The 22,441-nt window shown below is 46.4% G+C and overlaps 1 long non-coding RNA gene across 1 annotated transcript; it reads left to right on the forward strand.

Annotated features, from left to right (window-relative positions):
• Positions 1–1,270: 1,270 nt before the first annotated feature.
• LOC117587203 lies at positions 1,271–22,307 on the forward strand. The gene is made up of 3 exons (XR_004574046.1): positions 1,271–1,283; positions 10,405–10,409; positions 21,939–22,307. It is a non-coding gene; the product is annotated as an uncharacterized LOC117587203 (long non-coding RNA).
• The last annotated feature ends 134 nt before the right edge of the window (positions 22,308–22,441 follow it).

Here is a 22,441-nt window from a genome sequence, read left to right on the forward strand (position 1 = left end):
ACTCGCCGCATGACACAGCTACAGGGCTGCGGAATTACCTGATTTCCCAGTTGGTTCCAGCCTTCAGAGAACTATTTTCGAGAGTTATACATTTGTTTCGTAACTTAAATGATTGACAAATACGCTGGGGAAATAATTGAAGAGTTTTCTCTCATTCTTCTGCTAGTCTACTTCCTTTTTGGGCAAGGTCTTCCCCATCGAGAGAGAGAGAGACAAAAGGCGCAGGCCGTAATCTATGCATGAAGTGGCTTGAGAATGCATTGAATATTTTACAAATTGCTTGCCAATAGCTATTGATTTACCGCCCGCTGACAGTGGCACGTTACCCGGTGGCTGGGACTGGGACAAGGACGATGCTGCTGCTGCTGCTGTTCGATAGGACTCTGACCCAGTTCCAAGGCTGGCTTGTCTCTAAAGTCAAACAAAAAGTCACGCCCATGCTTGGGCAGACCAACGACAATGTCTGAAGCAACAAGGCCTAAACGTACATAATAATGATAGACAGAAAGTGGTCTTGGCTGTAGGTGCGGATGTGGGCGTGGGTGTGGGTGTGGGTGTGGGCTTAGCCAGGGAGTGGCAATGGTTTTGCATAAATCGATAAAACCACACTCCAACGAGCAGGTTTAGTGAATGCTTTAAAGGAACCACCCAGCATGTCCGACAGTCGCCTTTAGTTGCTCTCACTAATGCGTTTCATTTTTCTTCTGCCACAATTTGCCAGCTCCTCAGATCCAGCACCAGTTCCTGCCCGAGCTCCAGCTCCACACTCACCTCCTCCAATGTCGCCCTGGCACGTCGCCTGCGCACATTTTTTTCCGGACATTAAATTTTATTTCGCGTTTCTGCATTTGCATAGAAAATTCATTAATTTTCCACCAAGCACTGGAGAGGAGCACGCGGCAAAGGCGAGGGAATTGCTAGACAAATTTCTGCGGCTGTCGAACAATAAATATCAAATTCATTGAGAGCCCCAGAGAGTGGGTACACAAGCCATAGTTAATATGTGTATCTGTGTAGAAAGTGAGTGTTACAATTTGATTCGATTCAAGCCGCCAGCGGAGAGGATGAGGAGAATTTGCTTATCATTGCTTTTCTTTTGCTCTGGCTGGCATTTCGTCTTGTCATTGCCCCGTGGGCCTAGGCACAGACATCAGCGATATATATAGACACTTGGGGCTGTCAGTTGGCGCATTGTAATCGGCGTCTGACCCGCATTAATTATACCTCCACTGACATGTGATATTCACACATGCCGCACACTCCACACTCTCCACTCTGCCACAGTTCGGACCAGTCCACAGTCCACAGTCCATTCTCGTACACTGCAGGGCACTTAAGCCCCTTGGCTGCCGATGACTGTGACGATGATGATGATGGCGAGTCGCAACTCCAGCTTGAGCCTCCATCTTCGGCTCGTTAATCGATACACATATAGGCATGTGTATCTGAGCACTTTCTTGCTGGCAACTCCTTACGTCATTCGTCTTTCGTCTTTCTTTCTGCCTTGCTGCTAGATGAAATTGAGCCGTGTCCGCCCGGTGTCTTCAGTTTCAGTTTCAGCTTCGACTTTTCATATTTATTTGTCTTTAACTCGATTCAATTGTGAAAACTGAAAGCGTTTCTTCGCACCTTCACCAGCCAGATGCACTCTCTTGGGTTAAGTATTTCTGGTCCGCGTCTTTAATGTGGGTTAAGTTCCAAAAAAAAACACAACCAAACACTCCAAACACTCCAAACATTGCTACAAAACTAGATATCCAATCCATTGCCCTGTGGCATGCAACTCATCTCCCAGCGGTTTGTTCTCCTAATGGATGGGCTCTTTTCACTCTACTTTCTATTGTCTGTGGCGGAGAGCGCAGTTGACACAGATTTTCACTTTTCTATTTTGTTTATTTCTTACTGCTGTGCTAACTGTAGCAGAAGCTTGCATTCCATTGGAAGAGTGCTTAAAGATGCCACAGAAAATATTTTACAGAATTTTTAAATGGTGTAAAATATTTAAACTGAAATTTAATGAATCAGTTTCGGTTGCTTTTCGGCTTTATCCCATTGTAATTATTGTTTTTCGATCCCATTTGTATTCTCTATCTCGTTGTCTGATTTTCGGGAAGCTGCTTATTAGTTTTCAATCGAGTGGCAGCAAACCTTCAGTCACTTGAAGTATTTCAGGGAAATCAAAGTCCCATTAAATGATTTACCGATTCCATTTCCCTGGGGCTCCTAGCTGCGAGCTCCTACCTCCGGGGAGCTCCCTGCTCCTAGTTCCTGCCGCTAATCTCAGCTCAAATGCAATGCAAAACTGATAAATGCTGAAGCCGAGCGAGGAGAGAGTTTTCACGAGGGAAAGAACAAAAAGGGAAATAGATAAAAAGTGTGCTTCTTCCTGCTGTTGGCTCCGGCTGCTGATGCAATTGGAGCACTCGTTGGGTGCTCGGACGAACCTTCCGAGTTGAGCATTGAATGTTTTCCAGCATTTGCCAAGCAATTTTCCAGCATTTTCCGCTGACTACTAAAGTCATTATATTTGCAAGCGAATGCCGGCACAAAGAGCTGCTATCCCAGCCATCCCAACCATCTATCCATCTATTCATCCATCTATCTACCCATCTACATATATTTTCGTTGTACATAGTTCGACTACCTTTCGATTCCAGGTTCTGGAGGAGTCGCTCCTTCTTGTGGCATGGCCGGGGCACTACGTTTTGTCGTTCAGTAGGTAAGTAATCTCATTATAATAATGGGAACAATTGATTTCTGTCTGCCAGCAGCACGGAACGGCACAGGGCTTCTGCGCATCGGTGGCGACAGCCAAGGACTTGACTGACGTCGACCAACTCAGTCAATAAGTGTACACTGAAGCATGCTCTAGAAGGGGGCATCGCACCCACCCAATCCTGTGTGCTCAATCATTGCAACCACAACGATATTGAGTGGAGCACCGTCTTCGACATGCCTTTGATGGTTCTTTGGTGTTGCCACTGATGAAATTATAATCATGAGGGAATATACATACATATAATTCCTTTCACCTGAATACACGCCCCAGACAGAGAGACAAACAAAGCCAACAATGTGGCTAGTTGCTTCCTTGCGGGTCCTTCAACTTTCGCCCTCAAAAGGATGATAATTTGCCACTGTTTGTGTAGAGATTTTTGCTGTGGGCATTTCCGTATCATTTCTACGCTCAAAAATGCCCAAATCGACCGCATAATGTTCCACAATTAAATTACAATAAATCATGCTTGAAGTCAGCTCGGCAAACTCGGCAGCGTAATTAATCATTTCTCTTTCTCAATGCTCGGTCTTTGCATTCCACAACACTTCACGAGTCTTTCCTTTTTCTTTTACAGAGCTTTGCGGTAGTTCGATGCTAATTAATACCTCATTTACCCACAGAGCATTCATTCAGCCAGAACTCTGACATATACTCTCGAGGCTTCGAGGCCAAAGTGATTTGATTTTCATTATTTCAACGAAATATTATTCACCTTCCATGGGAAGGCTGAACTGTGAGCTAATCAGCGATGGCTACGACTCGTCTCTGTTGCAGCCGTAACAAAATGAATATTATAAATAAATAAAATAAAAAGAATACGCAGACTGCTCGATGGCTACACAATATTGTGGCATAGTTGACAGATACAAATACAGAAATCAAAGCTGGCAAACATTATACATTTTAGAGTAGAGCAACGCAACTACAACACAATGGGGGTCTGAGTATTGTTTATCTTTCGTCTGCTTTGAAATGTCTCATAAGTTGTGTCTCGAGTAACCCACCTCTCCATCCCCTACATGCCAAGTGCCCTCCCCAAACTCGATTCCGCCTGCTCTGGCTGCATTGTTTCTTTGAGTTGATTTTGTTTGGTTTATTTGTTTATTCCTCGCAATTTGTACAATGCGAAAAAGGAGGAAAATAAAAAGCTGCTGCCTCATTAAAATTGTATATTTCAATCAAAGTTGGGCTGCTTGAAGTGGCTTACAGGCCGCGGGTGGTAGTTGGTGGGGTGGCCCTTAAAGGGGTAGCAAATTGGGCAAACAAACGGTTCGGCTGCCCGCCAGCTACCCATCTACTGCGGCAATTATGTGCAGCTCTCTGGCCTCGCGTTGCGGCGTCTGGCCATCATCAAACCCTGGGCAAAAGTTGGGCGACGTAATCTGAGCCATCATAACTACACACAACTTTGGTAATTATGCAGACAACTTGAAGGCAAAAGCTGTAACTGAGACAGCAGCAGCACCAGCGACCCACAGACAAGGCGAATGTCACACGTGCCCCGCGCTGCACCCACCACACTCCCCTTGTGCCACTGCCCAAAGCCGTACCGAAGCCAAGTGCCTGCCTTCCCAGGGTTAGAACAGCGGAGCGGGCGTAAGTAGTTTATAATTAAGAAATAACTGAATTAGCGCTGATAATGTCTATTATATAATGGCAAGACACACACACACACACACACACACTCACAAGCTGGCGGTAACTCGAAGCTCCCTGGATCCCCATCCGCACTTGAGCTCCCATTCGCCCTCACGTTCCCATCCGCCCTCGAATGGGTTCTTCTCTGGGTTCTCCTTGCTCTTTAATGAACAGCATTTACAGCTTTTCAAGCACAATTTCACAATTAATCCCTTTGCATTTTTGTTAATTATAATAAATACCAGAACGCATAGCAGTCCACAGAGCCCCCAGGGTATGCCTCAGGCTTGCATCTCTCCTTTCCTCTCTCTCTCTCTCTTTCTCTTGTCATCTGACTAATTCGGGTTTATTGTGTTGCCTGTATGCCAGACGACACTTTGAAGAGTTGCTCATTAGAGCATCTTCAAATGGGTAGGGATTATGCTGCGAAGAATGGAGATGTAGGGGATAGAAATTGTAGGGAATGTGCCGCATGCAGATTCCCATCTTTTGCCACAACAAAAAGCCTGTTGAAGCCTATTCAAAAAGATGAATTGATTATGAAGAGTGCGCTAAAGTCTGCAGAAAGCTTGATTGTTTGTTGAGTGCGCATACGCAGCGTAGTCCCAGAACAAACAATAAATAAAAGTCTGATTGGAGACTTGGAACTACCCTCGATCAGTGGCATATTCTATGCGTGCAACATTGTAGATAAAAGCTACACTGAGGGGTAAAATATAAGCGAGTATCTCCACTGTTAAAATATTTCCCAATTGGTTTAAAAATTAATACTCGGTCACGTGCCGTTGATTAATGAAAAATAAGCAAGAGGAAATACGCGAGTGCGGCCAGCGGAACGTAACGGAACGGGATGAAAAATGAAAAGCAAATAAATGGAAATCAAAAGTGTGTGACACTCTCGTACTTGCAGGCGAAATCAAGGCCCCAAACAACACTTTAAGAAAGCGCTTATGACACGCATACGCCGTGTGGTGCGAATTGAAAAGAAACTTGCGCATACAAATTGACAAATATTTGGAAAGGATTGCCATGGGAAAGTGGTTGGGCAGAGGAGTGGGTGTGCGACAATGACATTAAATGAGCGGGTGTATGGAGTGCGCGTAGCAAAAGTCAAACAAGAGATAAAAGCAAGGATTAGTACGTTAAAACGCAGACGACGACAAGTGGGAGGAGAAGGAGGAGGAGCAGGAGCAACAGCAGGAAGGAGGATGTCGTGTAGGGCTGGAGCCGAGTCCTGACTGGGTCTGGTTGGGCGTTTGGGGCCACGTTAAGTAGACAGATGAACGTAAAACACGCGCGTGGCTGCGGTAATGTCTACGGCACTGCAGACGATGCTGAACCCTAGACCCAAGCTCCGCCCACTCTACAGTGTCGTGTGCGTGCGTCTTATCGTTAGAGCTGGCTCAAGCCTTCGCCTCCTTCTTCGCTCTATTCCCCCTGTGAGCGAGTACGGATATTTAGCAACAAAAAAGAACTTCTCGAGAAAGCATGTTGAAAGTAAATTGAAGCAGGAATTTCTGCAAGTGAACTACAGGCAGGGAGGGAGCAGGAGGAAGCAAGGAACTTTGGCAACTGCTTACAAGTTGAAGGAACTCTCTGAAGACTAAACTATTCCAGCAGTGGCAGTGCCTCTCAGCAGTCAGCTTTAAGCTGCTGTGCGAGCGGTGCTCGATAAATTTGCGAGGATTACGTGTGGGAAACCCTAAACCCTGCGGGCAACTTCTGTAACGACCCTCGTTACCTGCTCACTTATTCATTTGACTGGCTAAATTTGTCTTTGGCCATTTGATGGCTTAATGAATGTCCGCCCCGCAAAACGCCAACCCCAAGCTGCTCACAATCAGCGCTCGAACCCACGAATCCCCGACTGAATGAATGACTGAATGACTGACTGTCTGCTCATCCGCTCTGATGCTGCTGCTGCTGCTGCTTGTGCTGATAAATTAACTTCATAATCGGCGCAGTTATAAGCGCTGATGTTCGGCATTACTCTTGCATATTTTTGGTGGGGGAATATCCTGGCAGGCAGCATCCCCGCCAACAAAAGCGCCGGGGGGTCAACAACAAAAACAAATACAACGCACACCCCACCCCCAGGCAGAGCCAGGCAGGTGATGGAGAAGGTACGTACCGTACCGTTAATGCCAACGTAGCAGGAATAACTTTTCACCTTTCTGATTGTGGAGCAGGCGGGGCCGTCTGCCGGGATGTTGGCCAACTTTTGGGTTGCGAAAAATTACACACAACATTTAATTGAATGTGTTTAATTTCGCTTTTCATTTTTCGGCAACGGGCAACTGGCAACTGCCATTGTGCGGAAACGCTTTTGTTTTCCATCCGCCCCCACCTGCGTATAATGAGGCGCGTAATAGAGTTTGGGGCAAGACATTAAAACGGAATGTCCATTGGAGCCGAGTGGAGCAAAGAGTCAAGAGCCAACAGATAGATGGGCTTCAATGATTACAAGACGGGAGAATACAACAGGGAAATGCTTGAAATTGTTAGCTAATCAGTGAATGAATAGTGCCCTGAGCCTTAGCAATTTGATTTGCCAAATGTCAAGTGTTGCCTCATTCCAGCTCTGAATCATTCCGAATCGAATACCCCAGAAACTTGTTGCCCCGAAGGGTGTGCTTCCTCCAAATGAAGCGCGCGAAATCGGAGACTGTTCAAACGGCAGAGGACAAACGACAAACGACAAACCCCAAGAATCTAGTTATGCCAAATGGCAGCGATTAAAATCTTGAATGTCAGCCGGAAAATTGTCAAACGAAAGCGAAGACGAAGATGAGGATGCTGCGGAGGATGTTGGCACAGAGACAAAGATAGCAAACAAATAAAAACGCATCGGATGGGAGGGGAGTTGACTGGCAAACTGAAATATGAAACACACACGGGACAGCAGGGAAACCGCGGCGGCGAAGTAGCCCAAAATCAAAGCAGTTTCGCTGCAACCTGCAATTATGTCCCAACGGCAAATGGTGGAGGGGATGCACTGAAATTCGAGGCAATATCAAAGAGGCCCTCCCTGCGACTCGTGCGTTTCAGGGGCTGACTCAGAGCTCACACCCAACAGGGACGATATATGCAAACGAGAGGAGCCCAATGTAATGTCCTACAAGAATAATCGCACGAATAACTCGACAAGCGACACCAAAATAGAAGGGAAGAAGGGTGGTAACTCGGGGCGAAAAAAAAACAAACATTTATAAAGAAAAACACACAAAAAAAAAAGGAGACAAAAGAGAGAATCCTTTGGCAGCCTGCGTTTACATCCTGAACAACTTTACGGTTTCAATTATCAAAGCCCGTCGCACTCTGTTGTCTGTTCGAGATCCTGGAAGCAGGACCCCGACCCATGTAGCGGTGACAAAGCGAAAAGGCTGCTCCTGCTGCTCCTGCTGCTGCGCCTTTGTTTGTTGTTGGGTGTACCGAAATAAAGGCGATTAGCATTTCCAATCCTTAGATTACCTGAAGTAGTTTATATATAGAGCCCCTATCCCTAGCCTCTCCTCCGCCCTGGACCCTTCTTCGATAACAAGATTGCCTTGGGCTTCGTTTTGTTTGCTTGTTTGTCCCGTGAGTGTGTGAGTGTGTGAGTGTGTCTGTGCGAGACGATTTAGCCGGTCGCCTCAAGGCTGTCGGCACTTCTTGGTCCTGTTCCCATGCTTCCCATTCTGCGCTTGCAACCCTCCCGAAATACACACCCGATGATGATGATTCCATCTAATGCCTGACTGCATTCGCATCCCTCTAAGGTAATTTATGCCTCACTATACTGCCCCTGCCCAGCTTCTTGAACCGCAAAATTCCAAAAGAAACCATTCTCAGCGCACCTCAATGACTCTCAATGGGACTTTCGGCGGTTATTAAGTGATTTATTCAAAAGGCAACAACTAATCATTGAATTTCGTTTAATTTACTGTACAGAATATTACTTTTGATAATAGAGAATGAAGTCTCTTCCACTGTTTCCGCATTTAATGGGAATATATTCCACATCCTCTACTCTTTCATGCTCCTTCCTTGAGCCACAGTCAATGACTTTGCAGGGACCGACAGAGCGCAGAAGGATGGACTTTATTCACGTGAAAAAATTAACGCAGACACAAATTATATCTTATATCCACACAGAGAGAGGGAGACAGACGCACACATGATCCGATCGTCCCACACGCTCAGCCTGGCCTCCGCCGATCCAGTCCGATCCGATCCGATCCGATCCGAACTGCATCCGAGACAAAGTGTAGGACGGCGGCTGGTTGCAGGTGGCGGGGTAAATAAAATGCCACGTCAATTTCATGCAAAAGGTGCGCAGTCGTAAATTTAACTGGACGCGTAAATCCTGCTCACAAATGTTTCAAGTTCGCGCCGACGAAGCCGTTGTCCGGTGTCCGGTGTCTGGTGTCCACAGTCGGCAGTCCAACGTCCAAGCCAATCCAGTTCAGCAACAGTCCAGTCAAGTGGCCGTCGTCATCCCATTGCTGTCCAATTGTATTTATTTAGGGCTCGTCGCAGCCCAGCTCAACTCAACTGCGACCTGGTCTGGCCGGGTCTGAGTCTGGGTCTGCTCAGGCTTAGGTCTGGCCTGGCCTGGCCTGGCAGCGCTTAAATTTAAATTCATACACGATCGTTGGCCCCAAAAAGACTAATGAGCACAATTATGCATTATTGCAGCTCGTTGCATCGAAAATGAACTTTAACAAGCCTCGGCAAACACTTGATGCGCGCCGGCCATGGTCCTACATGGACAGGGACAGCCACAGGCACAGGCACAGGCACAGGCACAGGGAAGAAGTGTATCGCATCGAGTCGAGGCGGCAGCAACACCAACACTGTCTGCCAGCTTGAGTTGGGTAAGTTAGAGGGGGGAAAAACTAGTTTCTGTCTGCCTTCCTTTATTTTTTCGGCAAAGCCTGGGATCGGCTTAGGTTGTTAGCACTGCATCGAGAGGGGGCCGCTTGTACGCGAAGCTCTGACGACAGACAAGCTGCGGCTGGGTCTACGATAAGGTCAGCAGACAGGGAGGAGGACAATTGTGCATGACACTTGCCTGGGTAATAATCCGCTTTGAACGAAAGAATGATGCTTACGTTTTTGCGATTGGCTTACCACAGGATCTGTGCTGGGAAAGGCATTGCATATGATTTCAAAGACAACTAATGCGTTCCAGGGCTCTATCGAAGCTGCTGATTAACGTTCATCTAGCCTCAAATTGGCTGCACCAAAGCGGCTTAGTTGCAGCCAACTGGCACTTGCCAAAACTGTAGCAGTCTCGGCTGACAAATAAGGCTGTAAAGCGGTAAGGAAATTCGCTTTTTTCCAGCTTCTCTGGCGGCTCTTGCTCCTCCTGCGTGCGCATAAAATTCAAATCAATGACAAGACGACGACGAAGACAGCGACATCGTTGGGATGGAATTGAGCGGATGAGGACACAACTTTGCCGGGCAACATTTGCGTTTCATTGCCAAAACGCCAATTTGGCAGCTCAAGAGGAGGACCACGGCCAGAGCCAGTTCCTGGATGGGGAATGCTGTGGTGCTTTTATGGCATATACATAGATATTGTCTCAAGATGTCTGCGGCGGATAATCTTGTTATCGCGTCTCGTTGCATTTAATTGAGGCGGCAAAGCGCAACAGCAAACAGCAGATACCGAGCCCCAGACCAGACCAGACCAGACCAGAGCCCAAAGACGAAGCGCAGTCCGAATCGCTTCCCAACCAACCAACAAAAATTAATTGGTATATCAAAGCATTTGAAATTTTAATGTGTTTTGCGTGGTCAGCGACTCAAGTTTTATTTCGCTCCTTTTCCTTTTTTTTTATTATTATAATTCTTCCTTTCGGTCTCTTCCTTTTGCCCAATCGTAAGGGGCGTGGCTCTCATTTCCATTCAATTGCACTTGAGCTTCGTTTCGTTTCGTTTTTCTTTTCATTTCATTTCCCGTTTCAAGGGGAATCGGGTTCGGGGGGGAGAGTCACGCAGCTGCCGTTGACATTTGCCATATCCGAATTGGAACCAAATTCTAAGCATATCAAAATGTTATTCAATACTTTTTCTCCGCATTCTTTGAATGCTTTGTAGGCTCCTTCCTCCTTCTTCCATCCGCCATATTCTAATTTACTTTCGAGACCCGAAAGGCCGATAGAGCAGACTACAGAGAGACGGAGAGAGAGAGAGCGCGGGAAACGAGAGTTGGAGAAAAAAATTGTCGCATAAAATTACAAAAGACAAAAGGTTCGCCCCGGTCCCAGTCCCAGTCCCGGTCCCAGTCCCGGTCCCAGTCGGTTCTTACGTTTTAATAGAAATCTACGCCCGTATTTTCGTTTGACAAAAATTTCATGGCATTTAGGGCCCAGTTCCTTGGCTCCTCTTATTCTTTCACATCTCATCCTGTGGTGGTACATGCTTTTTGCATTTGCCTCTACTTTCGTGCCTTTTCGATTGCCCCAGCCGGAGCTCTTCTTTTGTCTAGGCTCATTGTTGGCCACCGCTGAGATTCCATTTAACATGGCCCTGTCCTGTCCTGTCCTGTCGGCAGTCCCATATGCAGATTGAATTACACCGCAGGCCGCCATCGTAATCGTCGCTCTCTAATTGTCAGGTTCAAATGGGCCAGTTAGGATAATTTGCAGTTGTACTCGGGATAATGCCCAGAGGCAGGACGCAGGATCCATATCCACGCACTCGACGCTAGGGGTAGAACCACATTCTCCTCCAGCGGGGCGGAGCTTAGTGGGGAATTGGGGGTTGATTTGGTCTCTACTTGAGGGAATCCATTACGAACAGCAGCCATCTCTTCTGAGTTATATTTTAATTTAAATTATAGACCAAAAGTGTGTGGCATGGCAGCACAAACGGGAATGGAGCATAGAACAGAACTTTGAATAGAACAAAAGATCAAAGCACATTCCAAGAGAGACTACCCGTCCAACAGGGTTGAAGCTTCCATCAATTCCCATCCAGCACTCACATAAAACCGCCTCTCCCGTCTCCCTGCCAGGGGCCTTCTAAACGATCTTTTATTTCCTATGTTTGCCATGTCGTTAGGCCATTGGCAGCGCATTCTGTCCGCCAAAATCTCGTTTCAAGAGCTCCGCCAAAGAGGCCTCCAAAAATGATAATATTAAAAGAATCTGCAAATGACGCGCAAATGCTTCAACACTCTCGGCAGCTCGGCTGCAGCGTCAGTGGCAATCTGCAGCAATCCCAAAAAAGAATGAAAAAAAAGTAATAATAATAAAAAAGAAAATTATTGCACTTCACATTCACAGTCATCGGACAGTGCCATCTTTCGCTCGGGGCTCTGCTCGGTCCAGCAAGCTGCAATGACGATCCGAGAACCGAGAACCGAGAACCGAGAGCTGAGGAAGGAGGAACTGAGGAACTGAGGCGTTGGAGCCGCGGACGAGGATCGACAACTGGATGGTCCGCTCGTTCTAACTAGAAGGTGATATAAGTGGTTCGATTGCCGCCGCCGCCATCGAACAGTGGTTAAAACATCAATGGAACAGCTCGAAGAACGACGAAAAAACGAGAAAAACCTCTTCACATTTATAATAATTCGTTTTCGTGTGCAATTTGATGCCAAGATATTTCTGTGGAGTTCCTGCACCACTGTGCCGCATGCCCGCAGATCGGTAAGTTGGAACCCCTCGAACCCCGGATCGACGGCGGCGCGTTAGCGCTAATAAGCAATTGCCAAATTACATTCGCGTGAGTAATCTCGCGCCCCGATGCTTTTGGTCCGGCCCGGCCCGAACCGAACTCGGACCCGGACCGGCTGCAACTCGGTGGGCGGAGCTTAGTGGGCACCGCAAGCGCAGATACTTAAGTGATGCCCATTGCCCGCCGCTGTCCACGGTCCGTAGCACGTCCATGGCCATCCCGCAGGGGCATGCCACTCACTCACTCACTCACTCGTTCGCTCGCCCGCTCGCTCACTCACTCAGTTAGTCAGTCAGTCAGCCGGTCACTCATTCATGCCGTCATTTATGGCCCCGACATCCAATGGAGGAGGCAGCCCAGAGCTCTCCTCCAACTCCAACTCCAACTCGAAGCCAAGCTGCAATGCTCGCCTAAGCCTGTAATTTAATTTTTTTTACCCGTCTTTCTGCTGCTGCTGCTGCTGCTGCTGCTGCTGGTGATTCTGCTGCTCTTGTTGTGGCAGCTCTGGTTCCTGGTTCTGGCCGCTGTTGCATCTGCTGCAGCTTTTGCCCAAAGAAGTCAGTTAGTTAGTGCGGCTATCGCCAGTTCTTCGAGGCGGCCTCCCTCATCTGCCAACAGCCAACGCTCGGAATTTGTTCCCTTTAACACATTTTGGCATGCAATTTGCTGAAATTAACTTCAATTGCAATTTTGTGTGTCTGTGCTGTTCTGTTCTGTTCTGTTCTGTTCCGTTTGTGTCATTTCCATTCGGGCTATCGCTGCTGCCGCATCTTTTTGGGCCAACTGACATGTGCATATGGACATGGATATGGCCATTAGAGTCGCAATCCGGCAAGGGGAGGGGACAAGCAATGGCCACCGGGTGGCATAACTGTTAATTGCGAATGAAAAGCGTAATGTGATCGGTAAAACAGGCAGGAATATGGTAAGAAATATTAGTCTTAGTTTGGTGAATCTCGAACTCTGAATTTGATAGCAAACCTTTCCAATATTGCTAGCCCCAAAGGGCCCAGATCCAATCAGAGTTCAATGCCATGAACTGCCTTCTGCGCCTGTGGCCAGTCTGGTTCTGGCTTAATACGAAGCAACACCATTAAGAGCATGCAAATTAAAAGTACTCAACAACATATCAACTGCAGAGCTACCAGGCTGCCATCCTCGGACTCCAAGTCGGACTAGTCTGCATCTGTTCTGTCGAAACAAAGACTAAATGCCTAAAAACCTAAACAGGGCAGAGAGACACAGACAGAGTGCGGAGTGCCTGCTGAAGCTATCAGAGCTGGCGATGGTAATTGCTGGTTTCGCTGCCAGCATTTTGCACCAGAGCGACGCGATGTGGCTGCATTTCAAGGAGCTGCCTCATCTTTATCCACTATTCCTGCCCTGCCCTGCCCTGCCCTGCCATGGATAGTTTCCAGGCCAGAGAGCGCGTTGAACGATCGCTTGTCCCGACGCGCATGCGCAACAGCCATGGAGAATAATGGCAATGGCCATCAGTCAGACCGGCCAACGGCCACACCGACACGGAGTCGAGAGCACAGAAAGAACATGGCTGGATGGCTGGATAGCTGACTGACTGACTGACTGCTCGACTTAATGATGGGCGACTGAGTATATCCAGGGAAATCACTCAAAGGCGTTGAGTGGATGCCCATTTGGCCACAGTGGAGCTAGAGCTCCATGGTGGATGGTTCAATTAGATCATCTACACAGATTATACTTGCTGGTTTATTGAAGATTGAATGGGAATTTCGAGATTTTTGATTGAATTATTATGGAATTTATATTTGGCCAGAGTGCCTTGCCCTGCCCTTCACTCTGATGGCAACTTCTGCATGGATTGAGCTGATGCATATCATTGAGTCTGTTGTGGCTGTATGTGGACTCCCTCTGGCTGTGGCTACATGCTGCTGCCGCCTGTTTGTCTTTGTCATTAGGGCCACCGCACAATTTCCCAAATGACAAACATGCCAAAATGGTTTGCGGCCCTAGACAATGGACACACAGAGGCAGCAAAAGGAGCAAAACAGTGGCATCAGCAGCAGCAGTAGCAGCAGCACAGGCGGCAGCCCATTAATCACAATGCTCCAAAACGGCTTGACAGCCGTCTACGTGGAATTGTCCCTCCTCTGTGCTGCTCGTTGCCCTTCGAGTTCTTCGTGTGTGTCTACGTGTATCCTTGGCATAATTCTTATTCAATCGGTAAGGACAATGGCATGTTGTAGTTTCAATTTGCGGTGGGCATGAGATTTGTGCCAAGACAATTGCCAAGACAGGAAGCCAAGACGGAAGAACGAAGAAAGAGTCTGACTCCGGCTCCGGCTCTGGTCATCAATTTAAAAAATGAGAAATTTCCTTTTTCTTCTTTGGCAGCAACTCCGGAAAATAGAAAATTGAATTAACCTTTTGGGAGTTGCCAGAGCTCCTCTTCTTGTTGCTCTTCGGCTCCTTCTGTTTTGTTTCTTACAGTTTGGGTTTCTCGTTTTCTGGCAAACAAATGTTGCTGGCCACAGCTCAGAGTCAGAGGCAGAGACAGAGTCCGAGTCCGAGTCGCGATAGCATCTACTGCCGAAATATGTTAATTTTCAATTTAGTAGTTGGCCAGCTCTGGAAAAAATGTATTTTTATATTTGTTGTGTGTGTATTTCAAGTCTCTACCTCCACCGTTTGTAATTCGTCGTTTATTTTCGGGAGTGCTAGAGCACTCGAGCGAAACGGGAACTTAGAAAGGGAGAGAGACGGAGGCACGTCGAACAAATTATCACGTCCACTAATCTGCTGCATATCATTTTCGGAGGCGTAGTTAGACCTAGGAGCCCATGCCCAACCCCCTAGATGAGCTGAAGAGGAAGTGTTTCCATGTTAGATCGCTGATCGCCGACTTCATAAACAATTTGTTGGCCCCCGTTCCCTGGGCCAAGACGCAGAAATAATTAAGACATTATAAATGATTTGGGCCGTGGGTGTTGATGGCCCGACTTTGTCTGCTCTGGTCTGGTCTGGTCTGGTCTGAGGCACTTCCACTCCACTAATGAGCATAACAAAATATTCTATTCTGATATGGATCTGCGATCCTCCCTTTCATCATATTCGTTGATGGTTTGAGTTATGTTCTACGGCCTGTTGGCCGCACTCTGCTTTGCATACTACTCGTACGTAGGGCCGGCCCAGCCACCGCTGGGAAATAGTCTTTATAGGGGCAGTCAGATTTCACACGACAATTACCGGAGATTTAGTAAAGGGTACACAGAAAAGTCAACGCAACTTGTATGGAAATTCGAACTTTCCTTGTGGACATCCACATTGCAGATGGGATGTGAAATTGATTTCCATTTGCAGAGCAGGGAGAAACGAAACACATTCGATTCGCTGGGATTTCAATTAAAAGAAAAAGTTTGTAAATCAAAACTTTGAAATGTCGAAAACGTTGGCGGTTTGAAGGGCAGCCAGAGTGCCAGGGCAGTCAGTCTGTTTCCTGAATGGTGGATCAGTCAGAGAAGCGCCTGCTCGAGATGAGAATCAGGGCCGGAATCGGATTCAGAATCAGCGCTGCAAAAACGATTTTTAAATCAATTTCTCAATCAATGTCATGGCAAATACAAAACACACAGAAGACGAGGCCACTCGGAGTCGCAGTCGACAGCCTGAACCCGGGGTCTGGCACTGCACTGGCATTGGCACTGGCACTGGGACTGGGACCAGGACCGACTTGCCGATTTCGATTGCAGTTCTGGTTGAGATTCCTGGAAATCGGCTTAAGCTGGAAATCGTGTGTTTTGTATACTCGAAGTCGTCTCTGCCCCGAAAAGTAAAAGGTTCAAATTGTGTCCAAAATGTCAAAAGCAGACTCAATATGATCGCTGCCGCCTCTCGCCTCTCACCTCTGGCGGCAGCATCGCATCGCATCGCGTCCGTGTCCGCAACAGAAGCCCTGGAAATTTGATCGCATGCAGATAGCGCTGGGGCTGCCTGGCTGGGCATGGGCATGGGCTCTGGGACTGGGTCTAAACTTAGGCCCTGAGACTGTGGCTGGCTACGGATCTGGTTCTTGGTTTGGGCATGCAACTGTTTTGTCGTTTTTGGCGTGCGATAACCCAAGTCAATGACTGCAACTCGGGTCTGGCCTGTCCCCCGTTCACCGTCCCCTGTGCATCGCTCTACCGGCATGAAAAGTGAACTTGACGGCAATTGGTGTTTGTTTGTGTGTGTGTGTCTTGAATGCAGTGCCTGCTCACGGGAGCCATTGCCCAACCAGCGTCGGCTGAAGTTGGAGTACCATCCTCATCAGCATCATCATCGCTGCATACAATCGTCGATAATCTCACGCTTGGCATCGGCAATATCGACGCCGCAGACAGCGCATCCAACCCACCCCATCCCAGCCCTTCCAGCATCCTTACCTGCCCATCCAATCCAGTCCCGACCCGAGCTGGGAGTTCGATTCGGTTTACTCTGCTTTAGATTTGTTTGTATCTTACAGGCACAATAGTATCCAACAGATACAAAAGCAAAAAGTATTCTAAGGACAACAAAATATCTGGAACAACAAAAAGTGTCTTATGAGTCTGTGTCTCAAAGATACAAAAGTATCTTAAGGATGCATACATACAAAAGTTTATTTTTCTAGCGAATCGCAAAGATTTAAAAGTGTCTTACAGATACAAATGTATCTTAAAGATACAAAAGTATCTTTTGCTTGTGAATCGCAAAGATTTCAATGTATCTCAAAGATACAACTGCATCTCACAGATTCAAATGTATCTCACAGATACAAATGTATCTCACAGATACAAATGTATATCAAAGATACAAAAGTATCTTTTTCTTGTGAATCGCAAAGATTTTAATATATCTCAAAGATACAAGTGCATCTCACAGATACAAATGTATCTCACAGATACAAATGTATCTCACAGATGCAAATACATCTCACAGATACAAATGTATCTCAAAGATACAAATGCATCCCACAGATACAAATGTATCTCAAAGATACAAAAGTATCTTTTGCTTGTGAATCGCAAAGATAAAAATGTATCTCAAAGATACAAATGCATCTCACAGATACAAATGTATCTCAAAGATACAAAAGTATCTTTTGCTTGTGAATCGCAAAGATTTTAATGTATCTCAAAGATACAAATGCATCTCACAGATACAAATGTATCTCACAGATACAAATGTATCTCAAAGATGCAAATTCATCTCACAGATACAAATGTATCTCAAAGATACAAAAGTATCTTTTGCTTGTGAATCGCAAAGATTTTAATGTATCTCAAAGATACAAATGCATCTCACAGATACAAATGTATCTCACAGATACATATGTATCTCAAAGATACAAAAGTATCTTTTGCTTGTGAATCGCAAAGATTTTAATGTATCTCACAGATACAAATGTATCTCACAGATACAAATGTATCTCACAGATACATATGTATCTCAAAGATACAAAAGTATCTTTTGCTTGTGAATCGCAGAGATACAAAAGTATCTTTTGCTTTTTATTTACAAACATTCAAAAGCATCTCAAAGATACAAAAGTATCTTTTGCTTGTGAATTGCAGAGATATCATATCAGATATTATCTCATAGATACAAAAGTATCTTTGGCTATGTTATATCAAAAATACTCAATTATTTATTATTATTTATTTAATCTCATTGATACGAATGCACTTTACAGATATAAAAGTATCTCACAGATACTAATGAGCCTTGGCATTCAATTGAATTTCGTTAAATGACATGAAATGTAAAATAGTTTTAATTTTCTTCTCGGTTGCTGTCGGAAATCACCTGGGATCTAGTTTAGGCCCTGGGAACTTTGTGCCTGTGGCTGTCCCTCTGCTTTGTAGACTGATGCCTTTTGAATGATGACCTTAGAAATCACGTTTCGCGACGGCTAGTGCCTTGCTCTGGGACTTGCTGTGATCATCAAGATGCTGGGCCTCCGATAGTCCCGTTCTGTCAGGACGGCAACGCTGCTGCTGCTGCTGATGATGACAGGGAAGTGCCTCAAGCGACGGCTCAGAGGGAAATGGGCTTTAAGGTGTTGCTGCCCAGATTTCTCCACAGTACAGTCAAAGCCAAAAGTCGCGATAGTCAATACGAAATTTGTAGTTAATAATCGTAGTTTTGCCTTTGATTGACCCTGCTGTCATGTGCAGCTTGTGGCTTCCGTTTCTCGACAATGTTTGCATTACGAATCCCATTTCGTGTCTGTCGCAGACCCTACTCCTTGCAACCCTCCCCCCATACAACAGACTTACCGTTGTTTACTTAGGTTCCCATAGGTCCCCTCTGTGCACACATTAGCCCACCCAAAACCCATCACGATTTCCAATCCAGACTCTCTGCGCCGCTCCTCCCCCCCAGATCGTTTCGCACTGCACAAATCATGTCGATTTGTTCGTGGAGTGAGTTGGCAAACTGTCAGTTAATTTCAATTTTGAACATGATACGCCCCAAAAAGGATAACTCGTGTGACAAAAAAAAAAACAATTAAGTCCCAGGGTGACACGGAACGTGGCACATACCCGCTGCACGGACGACTGTGTGCGAGGTGGGAGAGTTAAACGGGGAACTGTAATGGTGAGCGGTGAACGAAGCTGAATCAAACCTAATGTAATTCTCGAAAACAATTCCCATACCATACCTCGTGCTCGTACCTGCAGCACATGCAGAGTGAAAGCGTGAAAATGAAATGAAAAATCACAGTCCAAAATGCTCGCTTAGTGAGCATGCGGCAGTGGCATGAGCTATGAGGTATGAGGTATGAGGCCAGCGGCAACACAGACAGGAGCGCCGAGGCATGCACAATTGGGCGTTGTAATTGAATTAGTCACACCCACAGATTGCACACATGAATGACTTGCCGGAGACAAAGGGACACACCCGAAACGCCTCTAGGGGGGAGAAGAAGGCGGCTAAAATACGAACAGAATTGCGATTTATTTATTAAACTAGGTTACCAGGCAACAGCTCAGGACATTCATATGGAGACTCCCCTCCTGTTCTCGCAATCGTTGAGGGATCAAGGGACGCATTCAAGGCTGTTTGTGCAATGAGTTGCACTTAAGCATTTCTCACACACAGTGCACTGTGCTGCATATTTATCCCATACGCTAAAGAGGATCGAGCGTGTGAAAAGGATTCTGCTATTGAAATCAGTTCAAATGGAGATTAAACGGGTTTATACTCGCTGGGGCCAGGCTGCACTTCCAAGGCTTCTTTCCACTTTCTAAGTTCAAAGAGCGGCAAGCACTGAGAGGAAATATTTTCATAAATAACATTTCAAAGGAAATATTTACTGTCCATTCAATAAACATACTTAAGCTTCGACTTGTGTGTTTTTCTCTCAGTGCATTGTAACGACGATTCCTCTGTCTTGGTCTCCCGAGAGCTGTGCGCGAGTATGGTGTGTGGGTGAGTGGGTAATGTGTCTCGAGTGGCGATACCTAAGCTCCTCCGCTAAGCCGCCGCTCAAGTATTTGCCATACACACACACACACACACGCTGGGGAAGTGCGAGGCCAATTTGCATTATAGTCGTCACGAGTGGGTGACCTTGCCCGGGCAGCACACACACACACACAGAGAGGTTACAGCAGCGGCAGCCCGTTTCTCTACTACACTTTCTCGAGCACTTTTTTCAGTGCCGCCTGAAAGTATGCTTTGAAATCCGCACCTGCTCGTAATTAAACCTGTAGCCAAAGCAAAGGGTTGGGCTCGGGCACTACATTAAGGTTATTTATCGTCGAGTGTCGAGTGCTGCCTAGACCTAGTTGCTGTTGCTGCTATTTAAAATGATAAAATGCATGTTGACCTCAACAGAGCAGCAGCAGCGGCAACAGCAGCATCCGTAGAGTGAATGTACGAGAGTGCGAAAAGCACTCAGCGGGCTCAAAGCTGTAATAAAATCTAAAAATGTGTTGCCACAAAAATGTTATTTCCTAAACAAACACACAGCGAGGGGGGGTGGGGGGGGTGGAAGGGGATGCATAAGTAGGGAGACTGTGGCGCCGCACCATCCCATCAGCAGGTAACTGCTGAGAGGCAGATTGTGTGGCGTTCCACTTCTGGGTGGAATCCGGACTGACAGAGATAAGGTTGTCCTGGCCTCATGCTCATGGTGGCTCTCATCTCTAGCGGAAGTTACTCATGCGGTTTTTACTGGTAATTAAATTAAATTTATTTAAGTCGAGTTAGCTTACGCTTCCAGGAGGCGGCAGCTAGATGTCGCCATGCTGGCAGGGTGGATGGGCTGGCGAATGGGTGGATGCTGTGCTGCAACGCCTTGTCCTGGCTTGGGTTACGTTGGCTTTTGGCAACAATGTTGCGGTGTGGCAACCACAGCAGCCATTCTGGTGGTTCCGGCTGCTCTCAGGTGTCCATCCATTCGCTTCAGCCCTGCCATCCGAAGCATCTTCTATTGCATTTAAAGTGACAGTTTTCCTGTTTTAAATTGTGTAATCGGACCTCATAAAAGCTTTTGTCATTTAAACGATGGAGATGTCCAGAAGCTGGCAAATATTTCCAGCATTCTCGTATCATCCAGCTCGAAGGAGCAGAACATTCTGCGGCTCCTACTGGATTGTTTATTTGCAACCGCAAAACCGTTCCTGTCTGGCTGGCATTTCCCTGGACTTCTTTTAAGAGCATTTAAGAATCGCTTTAGCTGGCTGCTTCGGGCGAGTTCCATTGCAAAAGAATTTGTGTAGGATAATCGATTGGTTCCATCCAGAATCCATTCCATTTGACGAATCTTTGTCAATAGATTCTTCTCACATGTGCATTGATCTTCTGAAGAGATTAATTTATGTCTTGCAATCGCGGTGTATTTGACTCTGGCGCTGACTGGTCTTGAGGAAAAGTTTAATGTTATATTTGAAAAATGAAAGAATGAACGAAAATACATACCCATAGAGGCTGGGCTGGCACAATTACGAACAAATCTTGGCCAAAAACCAATAACCAAATTGGTGCCAGCCGCTAAGCTGGTAAGGTCAAGAGTCAATCAGCTGGCCCAAAGGAAGGGCATGAAAATGGTGAAAAGGGAAAAGAATACTCGAAGCAAAATAGGAAATCGGGCTTCGCGGTTGTTATGTTCACATTAAACGATTTTATTGCACAATTGGCGCACTGTTTGCCATTTCTGGGCACAGTTGTTGGGCTGCCAACTTTATTTATAGGTCAGGGCAACAAAATTCACAGCCAACAATGGAAGTTGTGAGCCTTACGAGTACGAGTGCTCGCAGTATGCCACAATATATTATTTGATTTTTTTCACAATTTTCCAACTGCCAGCAAACGGGCCTGCTGCTGCACGGGCTGTTTTGTGTTTGTTCAATTGCTGCAAATGCTTGGAAAGTATTTACAAACGTTTTCAATTCTGTTGCGGCGCCAGAGACACGAATATTCACAAAAAAAATCAACTAAAACTAGACACGAATAGAGTGCAGTGACTACCGTATACACTGCATGTGCCAAGAGGGATCGAATATGGGATCGATATCACCGGAAGATACCTAGAGTGGAAGATTTCCTAGCACCTGCAGCCTGCTCTTGATGGTCCTTGGTGAGTCCTTGCATAAAGGAAACCTTCCACATACCATCCCGCAACCCACATGGCCACGTTTGTGCAACTCTTCGCCTGCCATGCAGTTTAGTGGCAGAGGAACAGCAGCAATGCGGAGAGTGTTGGCACTGCCACAAGCATTTCAATTTCCATTTCTATGCCGTGGCTGCTGCTGCTGCTGCTGCTGCTGGCAACCAGCGACTGGAATCGTGCCGTTAATCGCTTTAAATATGCGACAGGTTGTTGCCAGGTCGGTATCCAGCCCCAGACTCCACTCTGCTCGTGCTCGGGCTCGGTCTCTGGTGGCTGCTGCTGCCTGGCAGCCTTTTGAGCGAAGGATTTCATAATCCGCTGCATTTGTCCCACCGATTATGCAATTTGGCCGGCTTTTGCGCCGCGCTCTGTTCAATTCAGGAAGTCATTTGCCCAACGTATTAAGGCCATTGTACAAATAAATGTTTATTTAAATTAGGCACTCGACAAATAAACCCAGTAAGAAAATACGAAAATGGCCAAAAAAACAACAAAATAAACGGTAGCATTTTGGTATTTGATTTTCACTTTCTATTTGCTGTCTGGCCTAACACCGAGGGCGCTCCACCGCAGAGGGCGAGGCCGAAGCTTGTGTGGCTGTGTCTCTGTCTGTCTATTTTCGCATTTGATTTGTTGTCGTCCATTGTTATTTTATGCAAATTTTGTCCATTGCCATTTGGCCAACTCGAGCTTTTGTGACTTATTTCAAATTATAAATAGAAAAAAAAAACAGTTGAA

Source organism: Drosophila guanche, unplaced genomic scaffold (assembly GCF_900245975.1).
Source record: "Drosophila guanche unplaced genomic scaffold, DGUA_6, whole genome shotgun sequence".
Classification (NCBI taxonomy): Eukaryota; Metazoa; Arthropoda; class Insecta; order Diptera; family Drosophilidae; genus Drosophila; species Drosophila guanche.